The sequence below is a fragment of the Dendrobates tinctorius genome, unplaced genomic scaffold, assembly GCF_039654945.1.
Source record: "Dendrobates tinctorius isolate UK_male_01 unplaced genomic scaffold, ASM3965494v1 ptg000014l, whole genome shotgun sequence".
Classification (NCBI taxonomy): Eukaryota; Metazoa; Chordata; class Amphibia; order Anura; family Dendrobatidae; genus Dendrobates; species Dendrobates tinctorius.
Genome location: NW_027361682.1, coordinates 4,152,533 through 4,170,158, shown reverse-complemented (window position 1 = coordinate 4,170,158; position 17,626 = coordinate 4,152,533). Strand labels below are relative to the sequence as shown.

General features: G+C 49.6%; 1 protein-coding gene across 1 annotated transcript in view; it reads right to left on the bottom strand.

Moving 5' to 3' along the window:
• The window catches only part of LOC141070505 (uncharacterized), a 156,756-nt gene that overhangs the window by 82,652 nt on the left and 56,478 nt on the right, over positions 1-17,626 (bottom strand). The window lies entirely within an intron of this gene.

Genomic DNA, 17,626 nt, shown 5'->3' with positions numbered 1-17,626 from the left:
ATTAACTCACCCCTAATGTAATACCTAGAGCTGCTTCTATTTGGTGAGGCTTGTGATGTTAGATGGCATTAATGATGTTGCTACTCACAACTGCTTTTCCAGGTTTGAGTCAGTCTGGAGCTAAGTCAACTCTTTGGTGATGATAATTTTTGTAAAGAACTCACATCAGAAAGTTGCATTGAACACATGAACACAGATGTATATTACACTGCAATGCTCCTCACCCTGAGAAATTCAGCACTCTGCATGTTACATTTATAGAATTCTAGCAGTGGGACGTCTGCTGTATACATCACATAGGAGATACTGAGACTGCCATATACATCACATGAGCGATGCCAAAACAGATGTATACATCACAGAGGAGACACTGAGGCTGCTGTAAATACATGATGTAAAATACCCCAAGACTGCTAAGTATACATCACATAGAAGACACTGGGGATGTAGCAAATACATCACATTGGAGACTCTAGGGCTGGAGCATTTACATCACATAGTAAACACTAGGGCTGCAGCATATGTGACACCCCAGAGTCCGGTTGTCACAGTGACACTGCCTCCCTCTATGAGGTGAAGTCATGCTTGGAGGCAGAAGGGGACCCCCATGCCAGGTAACATAGATTAAATCACAATTCCTGCTGCAGGTCAGAAAAGGGAGCTGCCTTATAAATTCTGGCCAACAGATGGGGTTGGTGAGTCAGCTAGAGGTGAGCTGAGGAGGTTGTCATGGAAACGAGAGCAGCTTTGAGGAAAAATGACAAGACAGTTAAACGGGAGGTAAAAAGATCTTTCTGGAAGATCCAGTCAGTTCAAGACAGGGAGCTGATCGGAGAGGAGCTCAATAGGCAGAGCTGATCCGTGAAGAGGGAAAGGACACGGGCAAAGACGGTGATGCTCTGGGGAAGCTAAAAATCTGCATATAGCAGACCCCAGAGCAAAGCGCTAATAGAGAGAAAAGGGACGTCAGAGTCCATGGTGTCAGGAGCTGTATGTCCTGATCGCCGAATTTGAAAGTACAGGGGATTGTAAATCCCTGTGCGACATTGAACACCTGAGGACACGGCAGCGGATAAGGAGCCCGGGGCTGACGGTGAAGAGAACGGTACCCATGGAATAGGCTCACGCTGACAGCCGTACAGGTTAGTGAAACCATCACGAATAGAGGGTCAAAGCTTAGTTATATACAGTGGAGACCCACACACAAAGCGCAGAAAGGAAGGTCCTAACCGCCACCTGGCAAGGTGGATCTCCTGAATGCCTCCAGGCGAGCCGGACTCATTCCATCACCTGTATGTGGTACTCCGGATTGCCACCAATTGCCATTAAAAGGTAAAGAAACTGCATCTCTCTGTGTCCTCATTTCTCTGCACCCCAACGTTCACAGCCATTTTGACTATTAATCTAACATCTTTGCTCTGGGACTATTGCTCTACCTGTGGAGAGCTATTTTCACCGCAGCTGCGCCACATCAACAGTTTCAGGGGAACAACATCGCAGCGCTGGTCACTTCTGACCAGAATACCACAGGTGGCATCACATATTTAATCATCTATAAACTTTATCTTCATTTTTACCACATCACCAACAACTTTTCCCCCTTCCCCTTTCATCATTTTATTTAATGGACGCCCCAGAGCCACGGACCGGGTCGCCGCCGCCGTGACACCGTCCCCAGTTGAAATCGACGGGCCCGGTACCGAGTACCCCACGGTCCTGCAGCACAGTGTGCGTGCTCTCGCGCGCCCTCACGCTGCCCCGTGCGCTCCAACTGGCGTCACGAACAGGATTTAGCGAGCCTAGCAAAACTGGGTAAAGGAGCCCGGCAAAGATGGGTACTGTGTGCCATAGACGTTATTAAATTGAGTGCTAAAGATTTGACTGAGCTTGCAAGTAACCGCCAAAACTGTGTCACACAGTGCGTGCAAGCAGAGAGGCGCATGCCAGTGAAGCTGGAGCTCCACTCTATTGTGAGCAAGTGAAAAACAGGAAGAAAAATGCCCAACTCGGGTGAAGATTCAGCGGCGGTTGCAGCTGCAGCCTCAATAATGCTGCTATCGAAGCCATATATACCAGGAGCAGCCTGGTTACCTCAGTACTCAGGGGAGTCGCACTCTGAGCGATTTTAAAGAAAGACTATGTATCTTGTTCAAAGTGTACCCCCTGTCAGAAAGCCAAAAAGTCAATATCCTCATTGGCCAGTTAACTGGTGCGGCCCAGAGGGAAGTAAAGTCCTGGCTGGACACTAATAAAGGGACTGTCCAACAAATCTTGGCCAGACTGAAGAACACTTTTGATACCTGCACTGCAACAGAGATAGAAATGAGATTCTTTGGGTGCAAACAGAGAGTGCAGGACAGTATACGGGACTATGCCCTTAATCTTCAGGAGGCACTACGGGCTGTAAAGCAGGTTGATCCTGAGAGCGTGCAAGATGAAGATAGATTACTAACAGAGCAGTTCATAGAGGGACTCCAGTCTCACAACCAAAGGACACAGCTGCGCATAATGGCCCTACAAAATCCTGAATTGGACTTTGCACACTTTAAGGATAGAGCCATACGGGTGCTACATGAACCGAATCCTAGCAGCACAGAGCCCTCTAAGCATCATGCAATTACATACCAGCAGGAGACAGCATCCTTTCCAAAGACCTCTATTGAGACTGACAAGCCGTCCCAAGATGATGATTCTGCTGCAGACTTACGTCTCCAAGTCAAGGAACTAACCAAAAGTGTGGCTGCACTCACAAAAACTGTGAAGTCCCTGCAAGTGACTCCAAAGAAGAAGATCCAGCTGGCCTCCAGTCCAGAAGACGTCCCGTGGCGACAGCAGAAGAGGATCCCACCAACCAGAGGGAGAGACCGTGATCGTTACGACGAGGACGGACAGCCCATCTGTCGCCGCTGCAACAAGGCGGGACACCTAGCCAGATCCTGTCATTTAAACAAGCAACCCCTGGGGCAAAGAGCCAACCCTCAGGAGTAAAGACGACCAGGGCCACCAAATTGGCGGCGAGACAAGTACGTAGGAGGACGACCAGTCTTGACTGTCGTGATTGACGGTTTTCCGATGAACGCTTTACTGGACACTGGCTCCCAGGTGACAACGATACCATATGTTCTTTTAAAGCAGTACTGGGCAGATTCAGACATTACTCATAGCCCAGATAAAGACTTTGCCATTTTTGCCAGCAATGGTCAGCCCTTGCCTCAGATGGGATATAAAGAGGTGACCATCAAGATTGGCAGAGTAGAACTGCAATCGCAAGGTTTGATAATAGTTGATATTGACAAACGAGAATGCCATCCTATGATCACTTTAGGCACTAATGTAATTGAAAATTGTCTTGGAGAAATTATTGCTTTGTTACAACAGGTAGCCGAGACCGCCAGCTCCAGTCAGCAACGGGTCCTGCAAAAGGAGATCAGAGCCCTGATGCAGAGACAACAGGTAGAGCTGTCTGGTGGAGAAATCGGCAGTGTCAGAGTAAGTGATCCTTTCCCCACTGCAGTACCTCCCAGAAGTGAAATGTTAATTTGGTGTCGGGCAGCAATAGGCCTAAGGGGTCAAGATTACCAAGCCCGGGTGGAACCCATGTACTCTGATAGTAGGCCCACTATCCTGACAGCCAGAGGGGTAGTTGATGTCCGCAAGGGGAGAGTACCAATACGCATCTTAAATTGTGGGGAGAGAGAGGTCAAGTTACCCCGGTATGCCACCTTTGCTAAATTGTTCACTGTCAGTAACAATGCAATAGAGACACTAGAACCCTTGCTTCCGTCTGACAAGGTGGAAGAGAATGGCTCTGAAGGGCAGCAGGAGGATTGGTGTCAGCAGCTACACGTAGGCACTGACTTCACCCCTTCACACCAAAAGCATGGGGCTTACCGGGTGGCTTGAGAATTTGAACGGGTCTTCAGCAAGCATCCTCTAGACTTTGGGCAGGTAAAAGGGGTCCAACATCATATCCCCACCAGACATCATCCACCCATTAAAAAGAGGCACCGGCCTGTAACCCCAGCACACTATCAATGTGCCAAGAGTATGTTAAGGGAGATGAAGGAGGCTGGAGTGATCAGAGATAGTTGTAGCCCCTGGGCAGCTCCATTAGTCCTCGTTAAGAAGAAAGATGGTACTATGAGGATGTGTGTAGACTACAGGCGGATTAACAGCATTACACATAAAGACGCTTACCCATTGCCTAGAATTGAGGTATCACTAGCCGCAGTGAGAACTGCTAATTATTTCTATACCTTAGATCTCACCAGTGGGTATTGGCAGGTTCCTGTGGCAGAGGCAGACAAAGAGAAGACAGCATTTACAACACCAATGGGCCTCTGCGAGTTTAACTACATGCCGTTCGGGCTCAGCAATGTGCCAGGAACATTTCAGCGGTTAATGGAATGCTGCCTTGGACATAAAAACTTTGAAACCGTTCTGCTGTACCTGGATGACATCATCGTCTTCTCCAAAACCTACGAAGACTATTTGAAGCACCTGGCCGAGGTATTCGAAGCCCTGTCAAACTTTGGCCTGAAAATAAAACCATCCAAATGTCACCTTTTGAAACCCAAGGTGCAGTACCTAGGCCATGTGGTGAGCGCGGAAGGTGTGGCACCCGATCCTGACAAAGTCACCATTATCCGGGACTGGCAAAGACCCAGCACTATCCATGAAGTGAGGCAATTTCTTGGGTTAGTAGGCTACTACCGAAGATTTATCAAGGACTTCACCAAGACAGCAGCACCGCTGCAAGATCTTCTAGTGGGCCAATCCAAAAAGGCCAAGAACAAAAATCTTCCATTCGAGTGGAACAAAAGGATAGAAGAGTCCTTCACCAAGTTGAAATTGGCCCTCACGGGAGATGAGGTCCTGGCCTACCCTGACTATGACCAACCATTTGTACTTTACACTGACGCCAGCAACGTGGGGTTGGGAGCAGTGCTGTCACAAGTGCAGAAAGGCAGAGAGAGAGTGATTGCCTACGCCAGCAGGAAGCTTCGTCCCACTGAGATGAACCACGACAACTACAGTTCCTTTAAGCTGGAGTTCCTCGCCATAGTCTGGGCGGTAACAGAGCGCTTTAAGCACTACTTGGCTTCCGCAAAGTTCACCATCTACATGGACAATAATCCGCTAACCCACCTTGAAACTGCAAAGCTCGGGGCACTTGAGCAGCGATGGATGGCCCGGCTGTCCAACTACGAGTTCACCATCAAGTACCGAGCAGGACATAAGAACGCTAATGAGGATGCGTTGTCCCGGATGCACAATTCACTAGACGGGGAGAAGATCCACAAGAACTCGAAGAAATCGAGTTACCAGCCTTCCACCGTCCAATTGCAGCCCAGCGCTCCCAAGGAGTAAGGAATAAGCGCTTTGTCATACGAGAGATAACGTTGAATCCATTACCCCATCATGAGTGGGCAGAGACACAAGGTAGTGACCCAGCTGTTCGCCTAGTAAATGAGTGGCTGGCACAAGCTGATGCACACCCTGGTCCAGATGACCCACAGGAAGCACAGCAGTTATGGAAGGAGAGAGGCAAGCTGTTCATCTATGAAGGTAAACTGTGTCGAAGAAACATCAACTCGCGCACACACGAACTGGTCTGGCAGGTGGTAGTCCCGAAGAGGGATGCGCCAATGGTCTTAGAGGCGTACCACAATGGAGCAGGACACTTCGGTTGGAAGAAGTTGGAGGTCCTACTTCGTGAAAGGTTCTCCTGGGTTGGCATGAGGAGTTCCATTGAGAAGTGGTGCCGAGAATGTGGCCCATGCAACCTGCGCAGAAAAGACCGAAACAGCCAGCAAGCCCCATTACAGCCGATCATCACAAAACAGCCGCTTGAACTGGTAGCCTTGGATTACGTGAAGTTAACTCCGAGTAGGAATGGCTACACTTATGCTTTGACCACCGTGGACCATTACTCAAGTGTTCCAGGAGTTCTGTAACATGTACGGTTGCAAAAAAATCAGAACGACGCCGTATCATCCACAGACAAATGGCATGTGTGAAAAGATGAACCAAGTGGTCATTGACTTATTGAAGACCTTACCTCTGGAAGAACGAAACCAGTGGCCAGAGAAGTTGCCAGATCTGATAGATCTATATAATCATATACCGGTAAACTCTACAAATTGCACTCCGGCCTACTTGATGAGAGCAAGACCTGGCAAGTTACCAGTTGATTTAGACATGGGAGTCTTAACACCTGAGACAACATCACCAGATGCAGACTGGGATACAGAGCGGCAGCAACAATACCGCAAAGTGCAAGAATGTGTGGAGAAAAGTTTGTCCCAAGCAAGACAGAGGCAGGAATGAAATTACAATCAACACGCCCCTGCAGTTCCCTTGGCACCAGGAGAACAAGTACTCAAATGAAAGAGACGTGTTCACAAACTAGATGACCAGTGGGAGGCAGAGCCATACACCGTGATACCTTCAGACTTTAATAACACCAAAGTATGTATCATCAGCAAAGATGGAGGAGAAACCTTCGAAGCAGTCTCAAGAGATCATCTAAAGATGTGCCCTGATCAATTGAAGGACAAGAAAGAAGTCCAAGATGCTCCACAACCCATAGTAGAGGTGGAAGAAAAGATTCAAACTATACTTGGAGAATTTCCTCAGACGTGGACACAAGTAAATCAGGCAATAGTAGTACCAGTTCTAACCTTTCATCAGTCTACTGCACCAGATGAAGTAGAGACTCTAAATGAAATGCCTCCAGTAACAGATACCACATCTGCAGAGGAATGCGGAAATCTGTCCCCTGCTAAAAGCGAATCTGACAATCTCATGGTGAGTCTAGGAGTAGAGAGAAGGCAGTCTAAAATACCTATCTTACACAAGTCTACTTATAGCATAGTGACTAATGCACCAACAGTGGACATCAGAGAACAGGTCAGGCCATCAGAAATACCTATACTGCGTAGATCCACTCGTAGTACAAGAGGTCAGATCCCTACCCGTTACAGAGATTACATAATGTAAATAAAGTAATCAGAATGTATAGTTGTAACTGTTAAGCATGAGAGCCTACAGAGACTTACTGTATGAACCATTTTAAGTATTGGTAATAACCAGTTAAAGGACAATTCGGCCACAGGACTATGTGTGGTCAGAACTGTATTTGCAAATAGTTACTCCAAAAAGGCCTTGAAAATAAGCCGCCGGCGTGGCCGACAAACAGGCCCATCTACAGAGTGCCCTGTAACCACGCCCAGGGACGACACACAAAGTGGGTTAAGGCGGTTCACATCAACCAAACTCCAGGTACAAGCACAAAGACAATTCCTGGACAGCAGCGTAAGGACTGTTCGCTGCAGTAACTGTGCTATTGTTTCTTTTTCTTGTCTGGTTTTTGATAATTTTTACATTTTTAAGACTTTGTAGATTTTCATTAATTGTTGTTGTCAATAATTCTTGTTATGTTTCCTCAGTCCAGGAGTACTGAACTTCCCCAGAGTTAGAAACTACCGAAGCACTAAATGGAGAAGAACATGACTTTGGGTGGGGTAGACCTTTAACTACTGCTGCTTTGTTTGTATAGCGGTGTAGATTTTAAGCAAAAGTGATATTGCTTTATGAGGAAGGAGCTCAGTATGTCAGAGCCTGGTGTGTTACTGTGAGGAGGGTGGGGTTTATAGAGAGGAAGTAATTCTGTCTCTCTCCCTCTTTCTCTCACCTGATGAACTGGATGAAACATCACCCGCCCTGTTTATAATCACTGTCCTAAAACTTTTTAATTATTGCTTGTATATTGATAAATGCTTTATTATATTTTTTGAATTTGCCATTGTATATCGTTCTCTGCTCTGTCTCTGACTACTGGACAGAGCACAACACACCCCACCCCGGAGGCCCCCGCCCCGCGCACTGATTCCTGCGCGCAGTGCGGCATTGGCGGGTAACTGGAGCTCACTGGAGGAGTCACCGCCACTGCCCAGACTTGTCAAGTCAATGTGAGCTGAGCCCAGGCAGCGTGACGGACCGGTGATTTGCGCACACCCGGAGGCCGGAGGAGCAGGACGAGCGGTGCGGGGCCTGGCCATCCAGGAGGCCTCAACCGCGGCCGCGGGATTACAGTGATAGTCTTCTTCTTCTTCAGAGTCAGACGCGTCGCAGCCTGTCGCCTGTGTATCTGGTACACAGGCCAACGCCGGGTCTGTCTGTATGTGCTGCGTATTGGGGACCTGTGCAGTGCTGCCTATTGGGGACCTGTGCTGCCTACTAGGGACCTGTGCCTGCCTATTGGGGACCTGTGCTGCCTACTAGGGACCTGTGCTGCCTACTAGGGACCTGTGCCTGCCTATTGGGGACCTGTGCTGCCTACTAGGGACCTGTGCCTGCCTATTGGGGACCTGTGCTGCCTATTAGGGACCTGTGCTGCCTAATAGGGACCTGTGCCTGCCTATTGGGGACCTATGCTGCCTATTTTGGACCTGTGCTGCCTACTAGGGACCTGTGCCTGCCTATTGGGGACCTGTGCTGCCTATTAGGGACCTGTGCTGCCTACTAGGAACCTGTGCCTGCCTATTGGGGACCTATGCTGCCTATTTTGGACCTGTGCTGCCTACTAGGGACCTGTGCCTGCCTATTGGGGACCTGTGCTGCCTATTAGGGACCTGTGCTGCCTACTAGGGACCTGTGCCTGCCTATTGGGGACCTGTGCTGCCTATTAGGGACCTGTGCTGCCTACTAGGGACCTGTGCCTGCCTATTGGGGACCTGTGCTGCCTACTAGGGACCTGTGCCTGCCTATTGGGGACCTATGCTGCCTATTAGGGACCTGTGCTGCCTACTAGGGACCTGTGCCTGCCTATTGGGGACCTGTGCTCCCTATTTGGGACCAATGCTGCCTATTGGGAACAATGCTGCCTATTGAGGACCTGTGCTGCCTATTGGGGACCTGTGCTGCCTATTGGGGACCTGTGCTGCCTATTGGGGACCTGTGCCTGCCTATTGGGGACCTGTGCTGCCTATTAGGGAACAATGCTGCCTATTAGGGACCTGTGCCTGCCTATTGGGGACCTGTGCTGCCTATTGGGGACCTGTGCTGCCTATAGGGACCTGTGCTGTCTATTGGAGACCTGTGCTGCCTATTGGGGACCTGTGCTGCCTATAGGGAACAATGCTGCCTATTGGGGACCTGTGCTGCCTATTGGGACCTGTGCCTGCCTATTGGGGACCTGTGCTGCCTATTAGGGACCTGTGCTGCCTACTAGGGACCTGTGCCTGCCTATTGGGGACCTGTGCTGCCTACTAGGGACCTGTGCCTGCCTATTGGGGACCTGTGCTGCCTATTAGAGACCTGTGCTGCCTACTAGGGACCTGTGCCTGCCTATTGGGGACCTGTGCTGCCTACTAGGGACCTGTGCCTGCCTATTGGGGACCTGTGCTGCCTATTAGGGAACAATGCTGCCTATTAGGGACCTGTGCCTGCCTATTGGGGACCTGTGCTGCCTATAGGGACCTGTGCTGTCTATTGGGGACCTGTGCTGCCTATTGGGGACCAATGCTGCCTATTGGGGACCTGTGCTGCCTATAGGGAACAATGCTGCCTATTGGGGACCTGTGCTGCCTATTGGGACCTGTGCTGCCTATTGGGGACCTGTGCTGCCTATTGGGTACAATGCTACCTATTGGGGACCTGTGCTGCCTATTGGGACCTGTGCTGCCTATTGGGGACCTGTGCTGCCTATAGGGACCTGTGCTGTCTATTGGGGACCTGTGCTGCCTATTGGGGACCAATGCTGCCTATTGGGGACCTGTGCTGCCTATAGGGAACAATGCTGCCTATTGGGGACCTGTACTGCCTATTGGGGACCTGTGCTGCCTATTGGGGACCTCTGCTGCCTATTGGGTACAATGCTACCTATTGAGGACCTGTGCTGCCTATTGGGACCTGTGCTGCCTATTGGGGACCTGTGCTCCCTATTTGGGACCAATGCTGCCTATTGGGGACCAATGCTGCCTATTGGGAACAATGCTGCCTATTGGGGACCTGTGCTGCCTATTGGGGACCTGTGCTGCCTATTGGGGACCTTTGCTCCCTATTTGGGACCAATGCTGCCTATTGGGGACCAATGCTGCCTATTGGGGACCAATGCTGCCTATTGGGGACCTGTGCTGCCTATTGGGGACGTGTGCTACCTATTAGGGACAAATAAAAGTATAAAAAATTACTATTGACATAATCATGCGGACCTACATAATAAATGTAACGCCTTATATGTGCAGTGTATGAATAGTGGAAAATTGAAAACATAAAAAAAACTGAATTGATATTGTTTTTGTATTTCTCCATATAGTTAATAAGTTAGTTAAGTTATATGTACCCCAAATCCTGCCACTGACAAATTCAACTCATCCTGAAAAAAAAGAAGCCCTCATGCAGTTATGATGACAAAAAAATAAAAATAGGTATTAGACCTACCGGTAATGATGTTTCCAGGAGTCCATCCTGACAGCACCATGGAGGACGTCCTCCTCCTCCTTACAGGGACAGGAAAAGCACACGAGAGGTTAAAAGGTTCCGCCCCACCCCATTTCCCTCAGTGATTTAACAAGTACCACAGCGTGGATAATGCACGTAAAATTTTAATGATACAATCATTTTACAATATATAACATAACCTAACATAAACAGGGAGGGAACTACCCGTGCTGTCAGGATGGACTCCTGGAAACATCATTACCGGTAGGTCTAATACCTATTTTCCAGGACGTCCCCCTGACACCACCATGGAGAGTACCAAAGCACCTCCCTAGGGTGGGACTACCGCCTGGAGAACCTTTCTCCCAAATGCGATTTGCTGACTAGCCAGCACATCAAGCTTGTAGTGCTTGCAGAAAGTATTCAGTCTGGCCCAGGTTGCTGCTGTACAGATTTGATCAACTGAGACTCCCGCCCGTTCGGCCCATGAGGCCGATACTGCCCTTGTAGAGTGGGCCCTTAATCTATCTGGCGGGTTTGCGCCTTCAGCCTGGTAGGCGTCTGAGATTACTGAGGTAATCCATCTGGCGATGGTTGTCTTAGAGGCTTTCTTCCCCTTATTTTTACCCCCAAAGAGGACGAATAGATTTGGGTCAATACGCCAACTGTTGGTGGCCTCTAAATAGTCAGTAACCGCGCGTCTCACGTCCAGTGAACGAAGACGCTACTCCTCATTACGGGGATTGTCACAGAAGGATGGTAACACTATCTCCTGGTTTATATTTTGACAAGAGGCTACTTTTGGGATAAAAGCCGGATCTAATCTCAAGATCATACGGTTTTCTCTGATCTGGAGATATGGGTCTCTAGTGGACAGGACCTGGATTTCCCCTATTCTCTTGGCCGTGGTAATGGCTACAAGGAAGGCCGTTCTGCGAGTGAGAGTTGAGATGGTAATTTCCTCACTGGGGACATAGGGAGCCCTACATAGAAATCTGAGTACCAGGCCAAGGTCCCAAGGCGGGGTGAGCTGCCTAATCATGGGGCGAAGACGCTGCGTGGCCTTTACGAATCTTACTACCCAGGGATGAGAAGCTAACGGGTAATCAAAATGGGAGCTTAAGGCCGAAATCTGGACTTTTAAAGTGCTGGGCTTAAGACTTTTATTAAACCCTGACTGTAAGAAGTTTAAGATACTAGGGAGGTCAGGGGTACCCGCCACGAGGTCGGACCTGCCACCGTCCAGACAGAATCTCTTCCAAATCTTCCGGTATATTGCGGACGTAACTGGCTTCCTGCTGGCCTGTAGGGTAGATATCACCTGATCTGATAAGCCCTTTGCCTTCAGGATGTTCCTTTCAGGATCCAAGCCGAGAGGTGAAGTCTTGCTGGATTCGGGTGGTGGATCGGGCCCTGTTGGATGAGGTCTTTCTTCAGAGGTAGTTCGACCGGACTTCCCAATGCCATAGCTCCTAGTAGGGGAAACCAGCTTCTCCTTGGCCAGTATGGAACCACCATTATCACCCTTGCGCGGTCCTCGCGGATCTTCCTTAGTACCGCCGGTATAAGCGCTAGTGGTGGGAACGCGTAAGAAAGGGGTTCTTCCCAGGTCTGGCTCAGGGTGTCTGCCGGGTTCAGGGAATAAAATCTGTAGACCTTTGCGTTTCTTCGATTTGCGAACAGATCTATACTGGGGGTCCCCCAACGCTGACACAGTTGATGAAAAATCTCTTCGTCCAGTTCCCACTCTGTCGAGTAGACCTGTTGTCTGCTTAGGTAGTCTGCTACTGCATTCTGGGACCCCTCTAGGTGGACTGCTGTTACTGAGAGGACTGTTCTTTCTGCCCAGGAGAATATTCTTCCTGCTAGAGCCTGGAACGGTTGGTGCCTGGGCCCTCCTTGGTGCCTCACAAATGACACTGCTGTTATGTTGTCGGATAATACTCGGACGTGTCGATTCTTCAGGATCGGTTGGTTCCGCCGCAGAGCTTCCCAGACCGCGTAGAGCTCTCTGTAGTTGGAGGATTTGTTTCCGATTTCTGCCGGTCATCTCCCCTGGAAGATCTTCCCTTTTACGTGGGCTCCCCATCCCCACGTACTGGCGTCTGTGGTGAGTACCACGTATGGAAAGGTTGTCCATAATACGTCCACCTGGAGATTTCTGGCCTGTGTCCACCACCGTAGTGATTCCTTCATTAGTCCTGACAGCCTTATGGGTCTGTCGAATGAAGACCGACTTCTGTCCCATACTGCGAAGATCTGCTTTTGTAACGGTCTCGAGTGGAACTGTGCCCATCTGACACACGGAATGCAAGCCGTCATTAAACCCAGAACCTCCATTGCCCCTCTTATGGAGGAGCGGTGCTTTAAGAGGTCCCTGGCTCTGTCCTGAATAGTCTTCTGCTTGCGTCTTGGTAGCAGGGATATCCTGTCTTGTGAGTCTAAGAGAACCCCAAGGAAGACCTTCCTGCACTCTGGTCTGAGGTCTAACTTCTGCCAGTTGATCACCCAGCCGAGGAACTCCATTAGAGTAGTTGCTTGGTCTCTGTCTCGGATGAGCGCTTCTTCGGATCCTGCCACCAGGAGGAAGTCATCTAAGTATGGTATGATGACGATACCTTGACTTCTCAGGAAGGCCACTACCTCCGCTACCAGCTTTGTGAAGATTCGGGGGGCCAAAGCCAGCCCGAATGGAAGGCATTGGAACTGGAAGTGGCAGGTCCGGGTTGGTAATCTGATTGCAAATCTTAGTAGATTTTGGGATAAGGGATGGATAGGGACCTGATAGTACACACTCTTCAGGTCGAGGGTGCACATGACAGCGTCCCTGTCTATTAGCTGTATTGCGGACCGAATAGATTCCATCCGGAACCTCTTGTACCTGACCCAGGCATTCAGAGGCTTTAAATTTATAATAGTCCGGGCTTCGCCGGATGGCTTTGCAATGGAGAACAGGGAGGAGTAGTGTCCCTTTCCCCTTTCTGACAGAGGAACCGGTACTATAACCTCTGACCTGATTATGTCTTGTATATCTGCCCACATTGCGGAGTCCGCCGGGACTACCGTGGGTGCAATATCTCTGTCGGGGGGAGATGAGTAGAGCTCTATACTGTAGCCCTCCGTGATGGTTCTGAGAACCCACCGATTGTGGGTGACTCGGGACCAATTTGTTGCGAAGCGGCAAAGTCTTCCCCCAATACCTATGGCGTCATTGCCTCCTAGACCTGGAGGTTGACGAAAAAAGGGAGCTTTTGCTTCTCCCACCCTGGCCATGAGGGCTTCTGTATGAGCCTCTATTGGACCTGACCTGGGCCCTAGAGTCGGTCTGTCTCCTATAGAAGGGGCCTCTTCGAAAAGGCTGGGGTCGCTTAGGTTTTTCTTCCGGGAAACCTTTATTTTTGTCGGACACTAGCTCTAAGATATTATCCAGGGCTGGTCTGAATACTCTTAAGCCTGAGAAGGGAATGGAGCAAAGCTTCGCTTTAGAAGCATTATCTCCTGACCTAGATTTAAGCCAGACTGCTCTCCGGGCCGCATTAGAAAGGGAGCTGTTTCTGGCTGCAAATCTCACAGATTCGGCCGACGTATCTGATAGGAATACCGTGGCCGACTTCATGAGGGGAAGGGAGGCTAAAATCTCGGACCTAGGAGTCTTGTTGGTAAGGCGTTCCTCCAACTGCCCCATCCACAAAAACATAGATCTGGCCACCGAGGTGGCTGCTATGTTAGCCCTGATAAGGGCCGCCGACGTCTCCCATGTTCTTTTTAACAGAACGTCCGCCTTTCTGTCCATTTGGGTCCCGGAGACTTGATGAATCCTCGAACGGGATGGCGGTCTTTTTGGTGACCTTGGCTACAGGACTTCCTCCCATGATCGTGTTTCCTCGGGATCGAAAGGCAGTCGACCTTTAAAATCACGAGATAGTACAAGTCGGCGTTCCGCCTTCATCCACTCCTCGCGGACCATTGTCTTGATGTATTCACTTACAGGGAACACTATCTGCGTTCGAGACACGAGTCCTCCAAACATCAGGTTCTCTCTAGATTGCGGCTTAGGAATTTCCTCAATCTTCATGGTGTTCCTCACCGCCTGGACCAATTCGTCCATGTCCTCTAGTCTGAACAGGTATTTCCTGCCCTGATCCTGCTTATCCGCGGGGATCTCTCCTTTCTCCTCTGGATCCGAGTCCCGGAAGTCTGACCCCTCATCGGAGCTTGGATTGGATAACTCTGCCTCCCACCTTGGACGCTTTCGGCTTGGCCCTGGACTGGGGGACTGCCGCTGTGCAAAGCTGACTCTGGAGGCTTGAACTTCCTCCCGTATCAGAGATCTCATCTCGGATAGGAGGGACGGCTGCTCATCTCCTATCACCCGTGACGTGCAGGGCACACAGAGGGTTTTGGGATGGGTGTCTGGCAGCTTTACCCTGCATACTGGGCATATGACCGACTTAGATGTGGCCTTGGCCAGGTCTTTAGCCACTGTTGGGGGGCTGCTGGGGTTCCCTTATCCTATGATAAAGGATAGGATAGTCAGGCCCTTGTCCTGGGCTGTGGAGGATGGTATGGGGAGGGTGATTTGCGCCAGGCACACTTACCCCTCCATTCGCCTGTTCGGTATCCATCCTGTTGTCCGCGCTTCCAGAGAGACGCCGGGCTCCTGGAACGCGTGCCGAGATTCAAAGCCGGCACGTGACGTCACCGGAAGTGACATGCATCCTTCTGCGGTAGGCCGGGAGTCGCTCCGGCCACTTCCGCCTACCCAGACACTAGCCCCGCCTCTTCCTGATGCCGGCGCCCGCCCGAGCAGCTGCCTGCGGGGGACCAGCCCTCGCCACCATGGCGGTCACGACTGGAGCCGAGAGCCTCCCACCGGGAGGAGCGGCTCCCTCCAGGCGCATCGTCCCTCTCCTGGCCTTTGGGGCAGAGGGACTCCCCACGGGAGAGTTTCGGCCCTGGGCATCTTCACAGGGGGAAGGATTGGACTGGCCGCTCGATCCCCCTGGGCCCGGTAAGCATTGCTACGCTTCCTCTCGCGTGTCCCTCCATGCAGGGACAGTAAAAACACTGAGGGAAATAGGGTGGGACGGAACCTTTTAACCCTCGTGTGCTTTTCCTGTCCCTGTAAGGAGGAGGAGGACGTCCTCCATGGTGCTGTCAGGGGGACGTCCTGGAAAATATCATTGCTCTTGAAACACGACAAATAGATAACAAAAAAAAAAATAAAAAATTGACCACAGACCCAAAATGGGCACCCCACTAAAGAGGTGGTCCGTAGGCAAAGTCATTTTCCGCCTAACTTCTTATTTATTCCATGCCATTTTCTGATTTACTTGCTTTAAAAATTTGTCTATTTTTTTTTATTTCCCCTCTGATGACGATTCATTTGAGAGTCCCCAGTGCATCCTGGGATATTAAAACGAAGCGTCATCAGAGCAGGGGGCAGAGGCTGCGATCCCTGTCACAGCCGCTGTCCCCTCCCTGAAGCAAAGCACCATCAGTGACGCTCGTTTCTGCTCTGTCCCCGCTGCTTCCTGTGCGCTGTCCCTTGCACTCTGTGCCCTGTCTCCAGTGCACAGCATACGCTCCATTGTTGGCTTAGATGAATAGTAATAAGCCGACAGCACACAGAGCAGGGCCAGCCCCTGAAACGGGCGTCACTGATGGTGCTGTTTCAGGGAGGAGACAGCGGCTGTGACAGGGACCGCAGCCTCTACCCCCTGCTCTGATGAGGCTTCGTTTGAATATCCCAGGATGCACTGGGGACTACCAAATGAATTGTCATCAGACAGGAAGTAAAGAAAATAAACGAACAGTTAGTGTAGTAAGGGGAAGGTAGGGAATTTTTAATACAAATATATTAGAAAATAGCTGAAATTATGGCATCAAATATATAGGGAGTTAGGAGGAAAATTACTGTTCTTTGAAGAATGGACAGCACTCAGTTGGCAACACTGATGTCATTGAGGTGTTACCGGTGTTTTTCAAAGACAGCTTCACAGAACGGGAACGTTTCCTCTACAAATCAAATAAAAAACAGACGCCTCCTTCTGTTAGCTGACAGTCTCATGGTTCCAGTATGTGTAGTATCTGTTTCACGGATATCACACGTACCCATTATAACCTATGGTGCTATGCTACCATGTGTTTTTTCATGAACTGTGTGTCCATGCTGCACACCCGGAGATAGGATTGTTTTTTACGGCAGCAGGGATAACAAGGTCCAATACAATTCTATGGGTTCATGAAAAACACATACAGAACACAGATGTCATCCGTATTTAGCATAAGTATAGGAGAAACTTTTGTAATTTATTTCATTATCCGTATCGGAAAAACACTGATGACACCCTGATGGTAGAAACGGACACACGGATGACACACTGATGGAAACCAATGATGACACCGGTACCGTTTTTTCATGTGTGTGTTTTATATGGTAAAAGGAGGAAGGAGGCCTCAGGCCGTGTTCACACTTTTGTTTGGGAGTTTTCTTTTTTCTGTTCCATTTTAGGGATAAACAAACTGGATTCATGTTCAAAACTGATCTGTTGTACAACCAATGCAATCAGAAGCAGAGCGGTCCCATTTATTATGGGGTCTCTCTGTGTTTCGATACGTGTCCTTTTTAGAAATGGAAGTTCTGTATGATGAGGTTTTTTACCATTTTAAATACAATTGCACCATTTATATACTGGAATATTATGCTTGTAAGGCCGGTATCATACATGCGAGAAACACGACCGAGTCTCACATGAAAATACCCGGCACTGCCGCCGGCACTCGGGATAGGAGCGTGCGGCTCCATGTATTGCTATGCGGCAGCACGCTCTGATCCGAGAGCCGGCGGAAGTGCCGGGTATTAACATGCGAGACTTGGCCGTGTTTCTCGCATGTGTGATCCCGGCCTAAGAAGAAAGCTACTGAGGTTTTCAGGCTAAGAAATTCATTGTGTACATAACAGTGCAGCCTGTGGTTCACTAGTAATGTTTCTGCCTTCCATATTGGAGTCCTGAGTTTGAATCTCCAACACTGACAAGTTTCAAAAGTAAATTTAGAGACATCCACTGAGCACAGTGTCCGGGGTTAGACAAGACTATGAACACAGAAGAGACCTCCATGCAAAATAGTGTGAAGTGTTGTTATTTTTTTTTAAGCGATTAAATCTTTAGGTGTAAAA